This window comes from Pinus tabuliformis, chromosome 9, assembly GCF_031772625.1.
Source record: "Pinus tabuliformis cultivar Carrire ecotype Pingquan chromosome 9, CPIR1, whole genome shotgun sequence".
In the NCBI taxonomy this organism is placed as follows: Eukaryota; Viridiplantae; Streptophyta; class Pinopsida; order Pinales; family Pinaceae; genus Pinus; species Pinus tabuliformis.
In genome coordinates this window covers 840253399-840275247 of record NC_142307.1, presented here as the reverse complement: position 1 = coordinate 840275247, position 21849 = coordinate 840253399, and positions in this window count along the sequence as shown.

Genomic DNA, 21849 nt, shown 5'->3' with positions numbered 1-21849 from the left:
TAATGTTGAATTCTTGCAAAAGTAAAAGCCATCTTGTAACTCTGCCATTAGTAATAGGTTTATTCATCAAATATCTAATAGCATAGTGCTCTGTATGAACAAAGGTTTCATAGCCTATTATATAGTGTCTGAACTTGTTAATTGCATGAACAACAGCTAAAAATTCCTTTTTAGTCAAAGTATAATTCAACTTAGTGGGAGTCAAATTCTTACTTGTATAGTAAATGGAATAAGGAGTCAAACCTTTTTGTCCCAATACAGCTCCCAGAGCTATATCTGAAGCATCTGTTGAAATGTGGAAAGGGAGTTTCCAATTTGGACCTCTTAAAATGGGTGTTTCAGAAATTTTTGTTTTTAAGGTTTCAAATGCCAATTGGCAATCAGAATTCCAATTGAATTCACAATCTTTGGTAAGAAATTTGAAGAGTGGGGATGTTATTTTAGTGAAATTTTCTATAAACCTCCTATAGTATCCTGTAAATCCTAGAAAACTTCTAAAATCCTTTTGGCAATTTGGAATTGATAATTTAGAGATGACTTCAACTTTAGGTTTGACAACTTTAATCCCATCTCCTGAAATGTGATGTCCTCAAACAATACCTTCTGTAAACATCATAAAACATTTTTCATGGCTTAGTGAAAGGTTTGATTCCTTACATCTTTTAAGAACTTTTTCCAAATTTTCCAAAGCTTCTTCAAATGTATTTCCATAGATTGTAAAATCATCCATATATACCTCTACACAATCATGTATCAGATCAAAAACAATTCCTAGTATTGTTCTTTGAAATGTTGCAGGTAAATTACATAATCCAAAAGGAAGTACTTGGTAGGCATAAGTTCCCCATGGACAAGTAAATGTGGTCTTATCCTAATATTCAGGTGCTACCTGAATTTGATTATAACCACTAAAACCATCCAAGAATGAGAAATACTTCTTACCTGCTAATGTATCTAACACTTGATCTATAAAATGCAAAGGAAAATGATCTTTAAGGGTTGCTTTATTCAATTCTCGGTAAGCAATGCACACCCTCCATTTACCATTCTTTATAGGCATAATTACCAAAGGAGAAACCCATCGGCTATCTAAAATTGGGTAAATGAAGTTTACATTTAGTAATTTTGGAGCTCTTCTTTCACAATCTCTCTAAGATTTGGATTCATCCTTCTCTGAGGTTGTCTGATAGGTTTACAATTTTCCTCAATATAGATGTGATGGATACAAATCTTAGGATCAATGCCTTTCATGTCGGTGTATTCCCATGCAAATGCAGCAGAATGCGTTTGTAATGTTTTGATTAGCTCTTCTTGTTGTAGTTTCTCCAAGTTTTTGTTTATGTTCAATGTCCTACCTAGAAAAATTTCAATTTTAGAGCTGCCAAACTCCTCCATAGAATAGAGAGACATTTGCCTAGATGACAAATATTCAACATTAGATTTTTCTTGAAACTGCTCCTGGTTATATTCTGAAGATGATTCAAATTTTCCAATGTATTCAAAATTTGACTATCTTCACTAATTTCTAAAATAGTAAAGAGAGGTTGAATATCATCTTCATCATCAATCCATTCTTTGTCATCTATTTTTGTGATTGCTTTTGCTGGAGGATATAGAGTAAATTTCTTTGTTGAATTACCATCAAAAATATACATGTCACCAAATCTACAGCTAATAAAAGCATCAGTTATGGCCAGCCAAGGTCTTCCTAATATGAGTGGATGTCCTCCTAGGTTTTTCTTGGGAGTTAAGATCATGAAATCAACAGGATATTCCCAAGAATCTAAGGATACTGAAATATCTTCTAGCACACCATTTGGTTTGATTACTTATCTATCTGCTAGCTGCAGTAAGGTAGGTGTGTAGAGAAGGTTAGGAAGTTTAAGTTGCTCCATAGTTTTTTTACTCATGATGTTTATTGCTGCCCCTAAGTCAATCAATGTATTTGGAATTTCAATTCCATTGATATGTGTTTTGCAATTGGACTATCTGGATCCACATATTTTTGTATGGCAATTTTTCCCATCATTATGTCTACTATTTTTCCTGCCAGGTGAATTTTTTTTGTTTCTTTTTCTTGTCTTCCTGGTTTTTTTATGTTCAACTCCTTTATTGTTTTGGCTAGAATTGGAATTTCTCTAATGGCTTGTAGCAAAGGAATTTTGATACAGACATTCTTGAATTCATCTAGAAAATCATAGTTGGGCAACAAGATTTGTTTTTCTACCCCTCTATCAATTTGTAGTCTTTCAGGAAAAGGAGGTGTAGAAGTAGATGTTGGTTTCTCAATCATTGGAGTTGTGTTCACTGATTCTTTTTGTTTTTCTTTTCCAATGTTTTGGTTTTGGAGGGATGTTCCCTCAAAACTTTTATTGACTTTTAGAAAATCTTCCTCAGAACTGTCTTATTCCTGAATAACTACAAAAGGTATTTCCTTTTCTAATATCCTTCCAGATCTTAGTTGAACATCATTAAGATTTAGAGGAGTAATCATGTAAGTTGGAAATTGTTGTCCTTCTACCATGAAAGCATTCTGAGGGTTTTTACTGTTGGGGTTTGGTAATGGTTGGGCAGGTAGTTGATTTGGTTTCTGTTGAAATGGTAGTAAGAGTTGAGGACTTTGGTTTTGTTGTGGAGGTTTTTGTGGAAATTGCAATGAGAGTTGAGGGTTCTAATTTTGAAGTTGTGGCTGCTGATTTTGTTGCTGAATGTGTGGGGGAGGATAATTCTAATATGATGGAGGATATTGGTAATATTGAGAAGATCTCCCATAAGGATTTTGTACTCCTTGTGCCCATGGTTAAGATTGAGATTGAGGTTGAGACCAAGGTTGCTGCCAAGAATTCCAGTTTGGTGGGGGCTGAAGATACATTTGATTGTTAAATCCCTGATTTTGTGGCCCTTGCCAAGGTCTTCTAGCAACAAAACAAAGAGGTTCTGCAGAATTTGGGACTGTTTCCTCTTGAAAGATAACCTTAAGACCTAGGATTGAAGGACAACCCTTGGTCTCATGGCTTTTTGAGCAAATTATACAAGTTTCTACAATTTTTGCATCTAAAGGGAATTCCCTTAGAGCATGTTTCTTTTACATTTTGGACAAAAAATGGCTAAAGCATCAGCCTCGATTTTCTACTTGTTTTGTATTTTAAGGGTGTCTAATTGCTCACTAAGGCTCCCTAGAATGTTAGTTTTAAATTCATCAAGCATATTACCAATTTCTGCCCTACTTATAGATCTTGTTGCATATTTGTTTACTCTAACAAGAGAAGGATCTCTTGGCCCCTTCCCTGTTTTAGATTTCCCTCTTGAGAGATGAACACACAATTCTCCTATATCATTTAATGGAAGTTGAGAGATATCTCCCTTCCCCATCATGTTAAGGATATCAATCCACTCATCTCTAATGGCTTTTAATAAAATAGCTTTCAAGGTTTCTTCATCTAAATTGTTCATCTTTGCTCTTTTCAAATTATAGTTGAATCTCTCAATCAAATCTTCTAAGTTTTCATCCTCTCTTTGCATCATTTTAAACACTTCGTCCTTGTGATTGGTAGGCATGCAATAATCCAAGTACCTATCCAAAAATGCTTTTTTCATGTCATTCCATGTTCTAATGGACTAAGTGACTAACCCCATGAACCATTTCAAAACAGCGCCTTTCAGTGTTGAAGGAAACATTTTAAGTTTTTGAGAGTCTTCTAGATAGTCATAAGTTCTGCATAAGACTTCAAACTCAAACAAAAATGTTTCAGGATCCTCACTTTTCAACCCATAGAAGTTTGGGAGGACAGAAGGTGAGATATTTTTCATTGTGGCATTTGTTTCCTCATCCACTATAGGGAATGGAAAAGAATTACCTATTTCCCTATTTCCTCTACCTCCTCCATTATTCCTCTACCTTCTCCATTATTTCCTCTACCTCCTCCATTATTTCCTCTAATTCTCCCTCTACCCCCTCCTCCAAACAGTGAGAATTTTCCATCGTGTTCTTCTTCTGCCATTATAGTTTCTTCAGAGTCAATGTAAGGTTCAACCTGCAAGGTTACTTCCTCCTCCTTTGGTTCTTCTATTAATGGAATATGGGAGAGAGGTTCTACTTCTTCCTCCTCACCAGGTATTTCTAATTCTTCAACTACAATGTGCTCTCCTGTGGAGGTGAAAAAGCTTATTCCTGATGTTGGAGATTCAAAATTTTTCTCCCCTAAGACTGACTTGGTAGATGAAGTAGGAGATTCTTTTGATTGGATTTCTACCCCTAGAATTCCAGGAGTCCTATGGCTGGAGTATGAGTTTGGGATGTAGGTGTGTCTTTTCTTGTTCTTGGTGGAGTAGGTGTTGGTGTAGGAATTGAACTTCTGCCCCTAGCTATAAATCTACCCCTAGAGTCTCTTTCTCTATGCATGTCATTTTTTTCTTTTTTCTTTTTTTTTGAATGTAATAGATAAGGCTAACTAGTTACACTTCCCCAGCAATGGCGCCAAAATGCTTGGTCAATTTAGTGTCCTAAATTGCTCTACATAAATTATCAATCCAGGTATCGTAAATTGATGAAGTGTAGTGCACTGTTTGTGTTAGATAACCCTTCTTACTTCGTTGTTTTTGTGTTTTATGTTGTTTTGGGGGTTTTTGGTCTTTTAATTCCTAATGATTTACAATGTAATTATCAAAAACTTAAATCTAACTTTCATAAAGACTGCTCAAAATCTAAAAATGAAAACAGAGCTTAAGAAAGAAATGAAAACAGAGATAATAAAGACTTGGAATCAAAGTTTGAGCAAGAAATGAAAACAAAGTTTCTATTCCTGTTTTACCATTATTTCCAAATCATGAATTAAAACTAAAAGTGAAATTTGCAACTGATGTCTAACTAATTACAGAAATAAAACTAAATGAAATACTTAGTTACTCTGCCTCTCAATTTTGGGATAAAGTCTCCTTGGGATGACATTTGAGTAATTTTGTACTTCATTAATCTAAGAGAAAACAAATACAAAGATGCAACAAAAACTCATTGCATAAATGAAATGTTCAACCACTTAGTTAAGGATGAATTATCAACTTGAAGATTTTTTCATATTGATTCATTAACACCATGAGTCAATAAACTAAAAATAAATGGCAAAGACAGTAAATGGCACTGATCAGTCTAATTGAGAATTTAAACTAGAAAAACAGTGAATGAAGTAAACTAGATTACATTACTAAGTTTCATCTTCTAACTACTGATAAAAACTAAAAAGAGATCAAGCAAATGGAAGCTACTCTAAATTATGAACACTATTAATAAGAAAATGATGGAAGTTGCAATATAAACATTGTTAGTAAGAAAGTGATTATAAACACTGTGAAAGAAAATGATGAATTTACAGTTAACAGGAAGAAGAAAAATAAAATGAAATGAAACCTTCTTCAGTGCAAGGGCCCTCTGCAACTAATTAGGATATTCTTGCTCAATCAACTCCAAGAAAACTCCTTCAGATTTCCATAAGACATGCGGTCTTCATATTAAAAACAAGGACACAAAATGCCCAGGAATTACAAAGTTTAAAACTTCGATTTCATAATAAAACTATCACTATTACTACTAAATTCTTTGGTCCTTTACAAAGGTATTTATAAGAAAAACCATACAATTGTTTGTGGAGAAAAACATCTATAGCCAAACATGTAGAAGACAGCTATGCGAAATTTTTTCCTCGGCTGCTGGAGACATAAATCCAAGACATGGTGGTTGTTTGATTTGGTTGTATAGGTTGCTGTTGGAGTCCGTAGGTATAGGTAGCTATTCTGGATAATGCTTTCCATCACTGTGAAACGTGTTAATTAACCACGAAATAGAGTCTTGTTACCTTTGGTCTCTGCGTTTGACTTATCCATTGACCGTAGTCTTATGCCATCTTCTTTCTTGACCTGGGCTAAGTGAATAGGACAGGGTATATGTCACGATGATTTCCAAGCTACCCATGTAGCTAGTTTCTCCTTTTGACACATGGAACCTATTAGAGCATGAAGGTAGTTTCAGAATAGCCAATTAGCTACAGATAGGCTACATTCCGTAGCTAATATACAAAAATTTATTCAAACAGCAAAACATAAAAGCATAACATGTAAATCACTAAATGTCCTCCTCAAGACAGTATATACTGGTCACTGGTGATGAGAATGCATCTTTCTTATGGAAAAAAGAAAGAAAATGAATGAGAAGAGTTGTTAGGGAAAGAGTAATTTTGAGGCTCAACAGCCCTCGCGGAGGCCATGAAGGAAAAATTTAAGCTTGTGAAGAAGTCGTGGGGCTATGCCATCTCAAGTATCATTGACCCTACAGTCAAGGTGGCTATGCAAGTTTTGGCCAGAAAGGTGATGAGGAAGTGTCATGCAGATGAGGTGCCCACACCTCTCGTTGCACTAGCAACCCAGTGCACCAAAGGAGTCCAGTTCAATTGGACATGTTAGAGTCGATCTTGTCAGTCCTCTGTCAAAGATAAAAACTCTTTCTGCATTTCATTTTTAGGTGTCTCACTCCATTCACTCAGCTGCATTCCGCTAGGGGCATGCCATAACCTGATGGAAGGGCCTTACCTTTCACTCCCCTCATGTCTTGTACCTGCTGGCTCAGGTCTTTTCATCAATGTGTATTAAAGTCCATGACAGTCAATGTTTGATCTTTTAGTGGACGAGAGTCATTTTAGCCATTAAGTCTAGGGATTAGTCATTAGGTATTCAAACAATGTCCAATAAAGCTAGCAAGGCTAGAGGGAGGCTCTTATGAAGTTGTGATTCAAAGACTTTCATCGTCATGTTGATAGAATACCATTGTTCTTCAAAACTCTGTTTTGAAGAAAAGTCAACAGTTTGTCATTTGTAAAAAATTTCAAAAGTTTCTCAGTGGATTTATCCAAGCGCAGCCCTGGTCTCCTTAGCCAAATTCCATGTCGGCTAACCCTACAAAAAATCGCCAAAAAAGTCATCATTTTAGTCAAAGAAATCAAAAGGAAGTGTGAAAAGTAGAGTTGTATTAATTATGAAAATGTGTCAAAGTGAAAACATTACAAAATGGGTTTTGGAGGAAGAAAAAATCAAATCCAACTCTTGCAACATATTTCTCCAAGTTATATAAATCATTTTTTTCAAGTTACATTCAAGAAATCTTATTGCAAAGTCGAATTTGGAGGTTGGAGAGCAAACTGTCGTTCGGAAAGGCCGTGACTGTGTTAAGAATTGGAGCGCAGCACACAGGTGGAGTAGCGTGGCACACAGGTGGAGTAGCGCGGTGCACATAGAGCGCGCGGTGCATTGTGGATATCCACCCAGTGTTAATTTGAACGGGCACGATGCACACAGAGAGCGCGGCATACTGGTTTCTTGGTGCGGCGCATATACACAGAAGCCCGATTTTTCTCAGAATTTGCAACCAATCGCCTTCAATCCATTGAATTTTCCAGGTGGGTTCAATCTCTCTGTGTTTCATCCATTTTTATGTTAGTATGATGATAGTAAATGGCGGCTTATGGTTGAACAAAAACTCTTAAACCCTACCACTTAAAATCATCAAAGCAAATGTTGTTAGGGTTACAAAGTCATTGTGTTGGTGCCAAGGTTCTTCCCCCATTTCATTTTTCCTTCTTGCCCTCATTCCCTTCTTCCCTATTCCAATTTTTCCATTTCTCCCTATCCTAAAATGCTACTAAAATCCTATTCCATATCCCCTCCGCACATTTGTCAAAGGTAAAACTCTTAAACCCTACCCCATATAAATTTTCCTAACACCCCAAACCCTACCCTATATAAAATATCCTAAACTCCCTACTCCCTAAATAAAATTCCTCCTCATAGTCCCTAATCCCTTCATATTATTCCCCTTCCTAACAGTCCCTTGTTGCATTTTCCCCTTGGTGGCAGATTTCAACACCTCAAAAAGAGAAGTTCAAGCACAGTTCATACACAGCAATCATCTTGTCTTCAGGGTATTTTGTATATCGGTCATGGGATCTGAGCATTCATCGGACTATGAGGTGGAAACCCAAAGTGAATCTCCCTTGGAAGAACAGGCACCTCGGAGGCCTCATAAAAGTGGCAGACATGTGAGAAAGGAACCAACCACCCTTACAGAATTGCAGACCTGTCCTCTTGCTATGTCATGTTTTCAGCATTAGTCATGTTATGAGTTTTGTCAAAAGGTAGCTAGTGTCCAATTTCATCATGAGTTGGCTCATCTTTTTGTGCTGCACCTGCACGGAGATCAAGCTATCTTGGCTGGTGTCACCTTCACACTTACACCAGAATATGTCTCATTAGCAACCGGTATACTGAACATTGGCGAACCATGGCACAAGAAACAGAAGATTGACTGGCAGCATTATGAGCCATACATCAAAACTAGTTTCTTAAGGCATCTTAAGGGAGTGTTCCCGTTCAGATATCTAAAGGATGAATATGCTCCACTAATGAGATTGATCATGAAATATTTCAACTGTGAAGGATGGTTCTCTCGTCTTTATGCTTACCACATCAGGTTGCTCATGCATTTCACCAGGGTATGGATGATGAACATTCCGGATTTCATTTGCCAGAACATAGAGAGTGTCGCGCGGAATGAGTCGATCTTGCGGACAAGATAGACCTTCCTAGAATCTAAAGAAGACCTAACGACAAGCAGACCAACCAAACACTATCTTTCTCTAAATATTCTTTAATTAACAATAGCAAACAAAGGTTTTTAGGGCCTACCTTTGGTCCAACACAAGCTTGTGGATGCCCTCGCTCCTTTGATCCAAATGAGCTCCTTTTCGCGAATCTGCAAACACAAACAAGGCAAACACATTAAATAGCACCTGAAAAACCAATTGCATAAAACATATTTAACATGAAAGTCAAGGAGTCCATGAAACAAATAACATAAGATACTTGTTGAGAAAAATGAGTTTGATTGTATTAATTCAAAAGAAGAAGAACCTTACAACCTTTTCCTTGACGTTGTACAAGCTCCTCCCAGGCTCCAACAAGATGTCTCCTCTACTTTGACAAGTTTCACTCACTCTCCAATGGAACCAAGAGGTATGTGATCTCTCCTCTGAAGCTCAACCAAAGAGTCTCAATTTCACCAGCATTTACCCTCAAAATGTTCAGCTTCTAACCTCCCTAGTCCTCACCCCAATGCTTGTATTTATAGTGCAATGGAGGGAAGTTACTAGGTCCTCCTTCAAAGGGATAAAGCCCTCCTTCAAAGGGATAGCTCCTTTAGTCAAGGGATTAGCTCCTTCTCTTTTGGGATGCATGAACCACCTCAGAGCGAACAATCCATGTCAAAATTCCTTCTAGAAAACTCTAGAATTAACCCAAAGTGAGTTTTTTAAGATAAAAATTGCGCCTTTTGACTTTCACAGGGGTCTGCACCTGCACCGTTAGGAACAGAGCGGGTAGGTACGCAGCTTTTGTACACAGAAGGTGCGGGACTGCAGGTAACCATGGGAGAAAGTGCGGAACCAGAGTTACATTGAATTTTAATGTCTTTCTCCCACTTCCAAAGCTTGATTTGAAGAGCTGAGGTCTTAGACTTGCTTAGGAGGACAGTACAAGTGATGATAGACCCATACTGACTGCAAATAATCATGGTGACGATATTTTTGTGTAACAGATTGCCCCCTAAAGTGCGAAGTCTGTAGTAGATGATGATTTCATTTATCATATAGGAAGAGTGAAGTACTTTATCATTTCGAGGATTATCTTGTGGAGAGCCCGGTCGAAAATTGTAAAAACATTCAATGCAAGATATATATATGAGACCATATCATCGTTGAGGTAGGCATTCCCATACTCAGATCAAAACTAACTAGAAAACCTATCTATTGTCTGATACAGGAATGATCTTGTAAAACATCATAAGTATAGACTCGTGTGAACACAATATGGACGCAGCCATCTATTTATGAATAGTCCACAACATAATGAATACAAAATTCCTCGCAGCCTGGATGGTGGAAACTAGATCCAGGGTCTTCATTTCTATATCCCGAAATAGTACGATTCTATCCATGCGAATAAATGTGTTGATGTCGAACATGGTAGAAACCACTTGATTACCAGTCAATGATGTAAACTGTTAACAAGTGTGAGAGAAACCACCAGTGATGTCAATGGCTCTCAAAGTACCCAGTACAATCCATGAGATGTGAGTAGATGTGTTGATGTCGAACATGTCACAGAATCCTTCGATCGAAAGTCAATGATGTAAATTGTCGTCAAAGGCGAGAAACCCGCCATTGAGGCATGCAGATTTCAAGGTACTGACGATTCCTAGATCATCTTTCTAGATAATGTGCTGATGTCAGTAGAAAGCGATCCGTCGTAGGCAAGCCCACAACACAAAATCATAGATCAAGTTGAAGAAATTTAGTTGCAAGGACTGACTCAGGGACGGTTAAGATGGATGACAGATATTTTGCAGATGAACGGCTTATTGGCAGTGACCTCTTGAACACATAACGACACAACAGATGGCTTGGTGACAATTGACCCAAAGTTAATACCCATAAACCGGCTAAAGACTTTTAATGTGGTTTGATCAACTGTTAGGCAAAGGATTTCCCAACCCAGGTGAATAAAAGTGTCGTGTTCAAGAGTGGTTACAAAGTATGACAAACAGACTCATTTTCCTCTCTTTTACCCCACCATTTCTGGCAAGTACCTCTTTATTTTTTACAAGCTTGAGGAGGATAACATTTGCTTGATTATAAGCTCATCCTTTGGATGAGTCCAACTTAGTTTAGATTCGAACCCTAAGAAGGAGTGGTTCGTTCCTGTTTGTAATTGAACAGGTCCTTTACTGTGAAATTTTAACGAGTCCAGTATAGGAGAAACTCGGTGTTTTTCAATTTTAGAGAGTCTGAAAAAACTTAAGAAGACTCCAGGGTTGACCTTTTTCGTAAATTTGTGTCTCCCAAGCCCGAAAAAGTATAAAATAATACTTGAGAGAACCGCTTGATCTTTTACGACCAAGGAGTACTTTTCGTTATTAGTGTCACTGATCCGAAAAAGTAAAAAAGCGATCAACGACACGTCGTTTTATAACCAATATCGAATTTGAAACGACAAAAATCCGGCAATCTTTTCATGTTTTTTACGATCGGAAAAGAGTTGTAAGTGGACCGTCTTTTAATTCCGTTTTAACGAGTGTAAAAGAAACGCTCGGCAATCTTTTCATATTTTAGGAGTCAGAAAAGGGCTTAAAAGATGACTCTATTTGTTTTTTCATTGAAAATAATAGATTTCGCCTGAACAATCCTGTATTCTGCACAAAGACACAAACATTACTCATACCTATTTGAAATGGATAAAAATATCGTAAAATACCTTTTCAAAGTGAAACATAAACAAATTTGGAATTCATTTACTCAAAAAACTTATAAAAAGGGGTTTTGACAATTCATTTTTACCGTTCGAGTTTGGGTGAGAAAATAGTGCTTTTGCTTAGAAAACTTCCCGTGAAGATTGTGGAAAATCCAACCGTCGGAATCGAGCGCCGTCTTCTCCAGGTAATCCACATCATCTTACTCTTCATTTTCAACCGTTTAGTTTTTTGATTTAGCCCCTCATTTTGTTTTTTGGGAGGGTTTTTAGGCGCAAAACCCACGCGTGGGGGTCCGCAGGTTTACCATTACGGACCCGTGGACCCCGGCTTTTTCTCCATTGGGAAAAAGCTCGGGGTCTGCACCTTCCGTGTAGACAAAGTGCGTACCCACGCACTGTTTCTAACGTGGAGGGTGCGTACCCTGCCGCAAGGGTTTTGAACCCAAAATTTCTCAAAAATGGACCAACCAAAAGTTTTTCTAGCAATCTAATTAATCTTTATTCTTGATGCAGAGAATATATCATGCTAGATTGGCGCGAATGGGAGCACGAGGATGTGGATACCGCCGCATAGAATCATCAGCCTTCACTTGATGCTTTGAGGGCATGCGGACTGTACAAGTTCTAGACCATTCCTGGCATGAGGGCTCAGGTAGATTTCTTACAGTGGCTGGTTGACAGGTGGAGCATTCAGGACCAGTGTTTCTTCATTGGCGGGCACCGGCTCGAAATCAAGCTGGAGGACATTTATTTCTTGACTGGTTTGCCTAAGAGAGGCGAGGACTTGACTCTATACAGGACTAGACCAGGTGGCCAGTCTGTCGATAGCCTCCGGCTAGAGTACTGCAACAGCCAGGCTAAAGACAAAGGGATAGACATAAAAACCATATCCCGTCCTGAGCTCGTGGTGATTGCGTTTACTGTCACCAGAATTTGCGGAGCTGCCGCATTACATGTTGCCACCGGATCCCAGATGCGTATGGCAGTTGATTGCTTTCAAGGCACCATCTTCAACTGGTGCAATGTTGTGTTGGCCAATGTGAAAGGCCAACTGACCAGGACCAAGAGCGGACGACTAAAGACCTTTGGTTATGGGGCTTTGGTCGTGAGTTTTGGCCTGGAGAGGGTTCCTATGCTGATCCCATAGCATCTTACTATTGGAGCTGGGCTTCCTCGAGAGCCCAAAATGATGCGATGGGTTGCAGTCATGGCCCGTCACCCGGACGAGAGGACAGAGGTTGCTCGGTTCAAACCTGAGTATTTCCAATGGTTGGAAAACCAGGTTTTTGCCATTCAGGACTTCCCTTATGCTGGGATAGATTTCCGTGGTGACCCAGACATGGCTCTTCCACCAGGAGAGCAGTGGGACGAGTCAGGTAAAATCATTTTCAACTTTTCTATTTAAATTTTTTTATTTTTGCATCGTCTCAAAACTGATAGTAAAAATTTAAAATGCAGATGTGGGTCCACAGCGACCAGCCGCTCTCTGGCCTTTCGAGAGGAAACAACCAGTTGCACCCTTGCCAGCCCCATAGGACGAATCATCAGAGGTTTTGGCCGAGTTGGAGGGCCATCTTGAGCGCTTGACAAGGGATATTCCTGAGACCACTATAGACGACATTCCTCGTCGACTTCAGCGCTATGTGATTGGAGTCCCAGGACCTTTTAGGAGGTTCCTTTGCAAGGTGGCCCGGGCAGTGGTTTCTTATAGAGATCATCACCAGTGATAGGATGATCGCCTTTTGTGGGCACATGTGACATTTTTGTTTTTTGTACTTATCATTTTTGCCGATCATAAGGTGTTTTTCAACCTATGATCGAAGACGATGTATTTTTTGACACACTCTTATATATATATATATATATATATATATATCACTCTTACCGGCTTATCTTGTAAATCATGTTATGGAATGATTTTAAATTCACATGTATGATTATTGCAAATGTCTATTTAACATTCGAGAAGCAATTGCATCTGCTAATGTATTTAAAGACCTTGGAATATGCTGATATTCAATGTAATCAAACTCACGTTCCAAGAGACACACTCTCAAAAATAATCTTAATAACACTGGATTTCTAATGGCATACACTCTATTAAGCTGTAATACAACGAGTTCAGAATCTAACCTCACTATCAAACTCCGAATCCCAAATGAAATAGATTCAGACAATAATTCAATCACTGCACTGTACTCTGCAATGTTGTTTGTTGTTTTGACCGAGGCTTACCCCATGCATAGAAACTAACTCGTCAGAGGGTGAATAGATAACCCAAGCTGTGGAAGAGATGTTCCGTGTACTACGACAAGCACCATCCGCAAATCCATAAACTAGTTGGAAAGGAGTGAACCTGTTGATGTTTTTACTGAAGTTCGGTACGCCCAAAGCGCTGAAAATAGCATGTTGTGCCAATTTGACCGATGAATCCCAATGATTCGTCAGATCATGATAACTAAAACTTTGTTGATGGACTCAACCAAACCATTCACTTGTGGATAATAAGGAGTTGAACTATCGTGACGTAAACCAAGATGGCCTGTAAGTTCGGTCATCATAACGTTTCGAAAATGACACCCATGATCAGTGATTATCGCTTGTGGGACACCAAACCTAGCAATTATATGATTGAACACGAAAATTGCAGCTGTCTTGCCATCTGCCTCGAATGTAGGCATCGCCTCGGCCCACTTAGTAAAATAATCTACCGCAAGGATGATATACACATGCCCCCCGGCCGAGTGAGGGTTACATGTAATAAAATCGATACCCCATTTGGCAAAAGGACCAACGACAATTATAGGGTGGAGAGGAGCGGGTGGAGTGCGCATCTTACGATCAAAAATCTGGTAGTTGTGGCATTTTCGTGCCGCCGCAATACAATATTTAAATAAAGATGGCCAGAAGTAGCCAGCGTGCAATATCTTTTGGGCTGTGGCATACCCAGACATATGACCGCCACATGCTCCAGAGTGACAGTCATTCAAAACCCTTTCAGCTTCTTCGTGAGTTAAGCAACGTCGAAAAATAGAATCTACCCCACAACGATAAAGAGTGTCTCCAAGAATTTTGAATTGATGGGACTGGAAGCGAATTTTCCGACGTTCCGACTTTGAAATTTCTGACCGAAAGGATTGGGTCTAGAGATAGACGATGATATCCCCATACCACTGATCTAAAGTGCTGATTAGAAACAAAGATTCTTCCGCAATGGGCTCCTCTGCCACAGTTTCCGTGTCAGCACGTGGGAAGTCACACATTAACTCTGCAAAAACTAAAGATTTCTTAGACTTGGATTTCTCAAACTCCAAGTCGAAATCCTGCAGGATAACGAACCATTTAGAGTACTTGCCCCCTAGAAATTGTTTGGTCAAAATGTAGATCATAGGGTTGCAATCCAAAATGATTGTATTTTTGCGTAGTAAAATGTAGTGACGAAAACGTTGGACAGCCTGAACAGCTGCCAATGCCAATTTCTCCACATGTGAGTATTTTAGCTCAGTTGGATTTAACGTTCGACTAAGGTAATATATCACATCTTCCGTTCTGAATTCATCTTCCTGAACTAAGACCATTCCAATGGTGGAATGGGAGGCAGCGAGATACAAAAAGTAATCCTGGTTGTAGTTGGGAGGATGCAACAATGGTGCATGGGTCAACGCGTGTTTGCGTGCATCAAAAGATTTCTGAGCTATCTCATCCCAAGAAAATTGAGTATTTTGTTTTAACAACCATGTAAAACCCTTTGTAACCTCGGCGTAGTTAGGAATGAATCGTCGTAAAAAGTTTTCTTTCCCCTGCAAACTTTGGAGTTGGCGAAGACTCGAAGGAGGAGGCAAATTGATAATAGCTTTGACCTTCGAGGGATCAACGCGAATGCCAGCTTTCGAAACTGCAAATCCTAGCAATCGACCCGTTTCTATACAGAAGACACATTTGTGTGGGTTCAACCAAATACGATAATGCCTACACCTCATAAAAATTGCACGTAAGTGGACGAGGTGGTCAGCTCGATGTAATGAATGAGCAGGAAAATCATCGAGATACGGTTTCACAATGTGTTTGATGTCATGAAACGCATAAGACATCGCCCTTTGAAAAGTTTCTCCGGCATTCTTGAGCCCAAAAGGTAATTTGCAATAAGCAAATGTCCCCCATGGACAAATGAAAGCCGTTTTTGGTTGATCTGTAGGTAGAATGTTGATTTAATTGTATCCAGAAAAACCGTCCATAAAGGAAAATATTTTGTTGCCGGCATAATCATCAATGATTTGATCGATATAGGGAGTTGGGTAGTTGTCCTTTGGACAAGCTCGATTAATGTCCCTATAGTCGATGCATATTCTTATTGTTCCTTGTTTTTTGTTAACCGGAACAATATTCGATACCCAATCCGTTAACGAGATCGGATAAATGAAACCTGCTTTCAACAGTTTTTCAACTTCTGCTTTAATTGCAACAGCTTTTCGTGGGTGAATCTGACGCAAACGTTGCCGGACGGGTTTAGCATCCGGGTAAGTCTTGATCTCATGAACAACAATCGCGGGATCAATTCCTGGCATTTCATCATAGGACCAGGCAAACACGTCGCGGAATTCTTGAAATAGGGCCTTATATAACTGGATTTCGTCATCTATACACGAGGCGCCTATATGAATGTTCTCAACAATTCCGGGCTTAACCGAAATGTCAATGGAAATAGTTCGAGAGATGTTTCCCAAATTTAACTCTAAATCGGGATGTTTCATTGGATTCTGAGGTTCCTTGACATATTCAGTCGTAAATATTGATGAGAAATCATTTTCAAAACGATCATCCTCAGGTAAAAACGAAGATCTGTGATGGAGTTCTTCCCATGGTAAATCATCTACACATACGATTTCACGAATTTGCTCATCAGAGTGAACAAGTTCAGAAAACGTAGTTAAATCCGAGGTTGATGTGAAAAGTGATTCCTCATGGACCACATTCATTAAGTCATTTTCGGTTGAACACAGGTCGGAAAAAGACTGCACGGCTTCATAGGCAATTTCATATGGACTCAAAGGCATAGAATTACCAAATGAGTCTATTTCAGATTCAGAAGGAATGATCCAAGGATCGTCATAAAAAATAGTGTCTGATGTAATCATATGAATGGTTGCAAATGAAGATGATGCGTTGATTGGAGGAAAAGGAAAAGTTCCCAGTAAACCGGCATCTTTAACTAATCCTACTCTAACATCCTTATATGGGATAGTCGTTTTACCGACATGCTGAATACTCTCCAAAGAGGCTGGGTCGGATGAGAAGTAAGCCAGTTGGTCTATCGTAACGATCTTTCCGTTATGTGGAAACTTTATGACTCTAAAGACTGATGAAACAACCGCTGTCATAGCGTAAGAACAACTTCGACCCAAGAGAAGGTTGTAGTCTAGAGGGGCATCAACCACCTCCACATCTAGACTAACGGTTTTTCCTTCAACCCCTATAGGCAAATCCTATAGAATGTCAAAAGGATGAAACCCACGGCCGTCAAAGGCCTTAAGAATTGTCGGGGATTGATTTAGTGAATGAGAACCAAGCGATCTCCAACACTGTATCGACATAATACACGTTGAGGCTCCCTCATCAATTACAGTCTGATGAATAGGCCTGTTTTTTACTATCACTGGGATCGGGAAAGCCATTTGATGAGGCAACCGCGGTGTACTATTTTCTAGATCAAAGATTATTAGGTTCGGGTCCTGAACATCAACAGCTCCTATAGCCAACAAAAGTAATTTACGTTGTGTTGGGCATGATTGCAGCACTTCCAAAGCCGACATTGCTGAGGGTGAAACAACTAAATCCTCAACAATGTTATAATTCTGAGCCACTCTTGCATGTGGATTGAAAGCTGACTTTCGAAGTATACCCTTGGCGGACAGTTTGATTACTAAGTCTGGATTAGGTTTCTCGATCTGTAGTGGATTGGAACAGGGAGCTGAGGTTGATGGATTAGAATGAGAAGATTCTGCTTCTTTGCCATCAACAGGACTTTTACTACCATAATCTTGCGATCGAGTCGCAATCCTTACATGGGACATCATCAATATGGGTTCTTCATTGGCACTCAAGGAAGAACCTATCATCTTGCTATCTTGATTTGGAAATGGATCCTTCAAAATAGCAGGAGTTTGGGAACCTTTGACGATCTTCGCAACCTCTGCTCGATGAGGGCAGTCTCTTGTAAAATGTTCTTCATCACAAACGAGACATGGATAACGAGGTTTGCGCTTTTCATCATTGGGTTCCGCCTTTTCAGATTTCTCTTTTGAACTTTTGTCCGTTTTATTCTTCTTCTTTCCTTTCTTCTTTCCACCGGATTTTGATTTAGTCGTAGATGATTCTACAACACGAATATCGGTGGAAACCTCTACAGAAGAATCTCTTGTCGGGAAATCAGGCAAGGTTATGATAGGAGAAGAATTCTTGGAAGACTTCTTCTTACTTTTAGTGTTAACCGTACCAATCATACCGTCAGCAGCATGAGATCCCGAAGGAGCTGCGGTGATTTGATTTGACTTGGGAAGATCGGGGATCTTTTCGTGTAACGTACCTAACTGAGTATAGACCAAGTCAAGGTACTGTGCTTGAGCAATCACTTGCTCCTCAGTAAAAACTCCGGCTTTAGCAACATCTTCAGTGATCCTTGGCAACAAAGATTTTACAAACCAGTCAGCCAAGATTTGATCCGGAATAAATACCTTCACTAAATGTCGTCGACGTCTCCACTCATGAATATGATCTGAAATGTACGTGGATGTCGATTGTTTTAGCGAAGTTAATAATTCTGTTCCATTGTCATATCGGACTGGCAACTAGAAATGAGTTAAAAACGAGGTAGCTAACTGACTAAAATTATAAAAAGTGCCTCGCGGTAACTCAATGTACCACTTGGCCGCGAGACCAATTATAGTGCGCTGGAAAAGTCTAAGACGGATCGAATCATCTGTGATGGAGTTAGACGCACACCAGAGGTGGTAAGTCATCACATGGTTCGACGGGTCCTCTCCAGATTTACCTTCGAACTTGGGAATGTCACTGGGCAACTTGCTCGGCATTGGCGACCAAAACGGAAGATAATTAAATGGATCGTTCGTTAGGCGCAACAAGTCTGGTAAGTCCAAAGTTGCAATAAACGGTAGCTGCCGATTAGGATCCATAAAACTCTGGGTCATGAGACCGGTCCCAGGAGGAGGATATCCAGGATAACTAGGAATAGGAATCGCGTTCGGGATATTGTATCCTCCTGGAAAACTAGGATTAACCGGACCGTACTGGGGTTGTTGAGGTTGTTGATAAGTGTACCCAGGATACGGTTGATACTGATAAACTGGCTGCTGGACAGCAGGACCGAATTGGTATTGTCCCTGGTACGGTTGATAAGTGAATTGTGGTTGACTTGTGAAAACTGTACTTAAACCAGGTTGTCCTACAGGCATCTGAACTGTAGTTTGAATCATAGATCCAGACGGTGGTAAAGATGTCTGAGGAGTAGATACATGAACAGTAGAAGCCGGAGCTGTCGATACTCCAGAAGTAGGTGGGGTAGATTGAACAGATGTTGTAGCAGTTGCAGCAGTCGTTTGAGATGGAGTACTAGGCGCAATAGGCCCAGACTGAGAAACTACCGAAGGTACAGAAGTTTGAATATTAAACTGGACTGGTTGCTGGGGTGAACTAGAAACTAAGGGTTGTCCAGTTTGAGATGACGACTGTACATTTGGCTGCAACACCTGTTGAGTTTGTGATGGATCCCACACTATGTTCATTCCGGGGTACTGACCCATAACAGTTTGAGAATATTGAGGACTAGAACCGGGTTGAGGGTAGGTTTGATAATTGAAAGGTACATTTCCCGTCCCTTGAACATAAGATTGACCTTGGGGTGGTTGGAAACCCTGGTTCGAGTACTGACCTTGGGGTAGATACCCCTGAGGCATGTACTGATACTGAGGTTGACCTTGAGGTATAAATTGATACTGGGGTTAACCTTGGGGTACATATTGAGTCTGGGGTTGACCTTGAGGAATGTATTGTACCGTAGGCACGTACTGTCCTTGAGGTTGCCCCCCAGAGGCAAATTGTGTACCTTGAGGTTGCCCCCCAGGTGTTAATTGAGGTTGCCCCCCAGGTGGTAACTGGCCACCTTGAGGTTGAGAATTGGGAATAGAACCTGACATCATAAGAATGTCTTCTACGCTCAACGACTTTGCACCATTGCTTCCAGTGAATAACCCTTTTTCAATGGGTTGAGGAGATGCTCCCGAAAAAGTACCAAAAAGTGACTGATACCCAGAGGGAACAGAAGGACCGCCATACAAAAAAGATTCAGGCGATTGAGTAAACATGGACGACTGACCTGACATATTTATGAGAGTATAAAAACCCCTAGGTTTATAAGGAGCACGAGGTGGTGAAAAACTTAACACTGGGTTTTCCAAATAATTAGTTAAAGAAAGATACCAAGTAGTACTTCTAGGTGGACTATAAAAAATTGATTCACGCTCCTTTAGATCAATAACAGGTTGATTTTCAGGGATAGGGATGCCTATTTCTTTATCTGGAGCAAGCTCTTCAATAGCTATCAAACCAGAAGGAAGATTTTCGGTGATTACTCTTTCTACCCTAGGTGAATTAGGAGCACTAGAAGTTGGAGAGACAAACGCCGATGTTGGAGTAACAGGTTCAGATATCTCAGGTTCTTCGCCTATATCACTAGTAGATGAAAAGCTACCAGCAAGTTCGGAAACCGAAATAGCTTCAGGATTATAACCCGTTTCTAGAGTTTGGTAATCAGGGTGAACAACCAACGAAGACTCTCCTTCTTCAGGTGACCCAACTTTACTGCCACTAGGAGTTACGAGGACTTTCAAGCCTTCAAGATGGCTCGGGACTTCTTTAGGAGGTTGGCCCTGAAGTCTACGGGACTTCCTCAGTAAATCGGCCATGGCTACAAACTCAGGAGACTGGCCCCGAAGTCTACGGGACTGTCTCGGTAATTCAGCCACAGTTAAAAAACTTTTAACTACTTCATATGCAAAAAAAGTAAAATCTCAATTAAAAACACCTAAAGCCTCTAAAGAATCAAACAAATTTGAATCACACGCCTAAAGAATCTAGAGATCAAACACACACAAATAGTAACTTTCCGGACCGAAAACACTAGTTGGTGATGAAATCCAACGTCGCAAAATTCAGTACAGAAATGGTGGTTGGAACAGTTACCCCGGCAACCTACTTAATGAATAGACTGGACCAAGTTCCTCCACTTTAACCGTCTCGAGTGAAGTGAACCCCCCAGAAAATCCAAGTGAGTCTAGCCGACGTCTGCTCCAGGTACAGTGGGATCTTCCCACCACTGTCACCTTAGGAAGAATCCTAAAGAATATAGTCACTAAGGCTACCAACTGAGACAAATACACCTGGGGGAATAGTCTACGATCCGATACGCACGCAGGGGCAGAGTAGCAAGCTCAATCCCCTTGAAGGCTCCTTGACATAATCCAAGGTTTACCAACAAGTGACCCCAGGCTCCTCGACAATGGTTAATCCGAGGTTTACCGTTTTTAATACGTGAATATCTGGCGTCGTTCCCAATGAGGAAGGATTGATTCCCACACTGGTTCGGACACGATCTCGTGCTTCTCCTTTAAGAGGAGCTTTCCCAAAGCATAAATGCAACAATTGGATTTCTTCCTACCACAAGATACAGCTACTTGTTTGTTTTTACTGTCTTGGAGAGTTAATTACTCTCCTACTCCAAGACACTAGCCTAAGCTAAGTTGGCGTATCAGAGCCCTAGAAATAAAATGTTACTAAGTGAATTTTACTTTAAGCATTAATTTTAGTGGTTGTTGTTTAAGTCAAGAGGTGGTGGAGATGAAACTCGTGGTGTAAAGACTCGACTCGAAATCACTAAAAAGATGCACCTAAGATGATTTAAACAATCTTTTCTCTTCGATGAACTTCTAAACTAAGAAAGAGTTTGAGAATGCAAACACTTTGTAAACACAAATCTTTCTCGATTAAACAAATTAAAAGAAGAGCTTTTCCCTTTCCAAAGCACTCAAAAACGAGACAACTAGTTATTTCACACAAATTTCCCTTTTCTTTTCAAAGCACTCAATCACTACAAAAACAAAGTTTTCCAAAAGAGATTTTTTTTTTAATATTTTGTAAATAAAACACTCAAAACTAATGAAAACGACTAACTTTGAGAGCTACAAACTATAAAAAGCTACTTGAAGTCAAAGCCTACTAAAAGTCTTTTTGAGGATGTTTTACTTAGCTAAATGTGAGCTAAGGACTAATTTATGCAGAACCACAATTAGTCAAAAAATAACCAATCTTTTGTTTTCTTTTTGTAAAAATGAAAATTCCAAACTTTCAACTACAAGCTTTTCGAAATTTTGAAATGAGAAAACTCAAAGCGAATTCCTCAACAAGGGGAGATTTCATAAATGGTCAGACTCA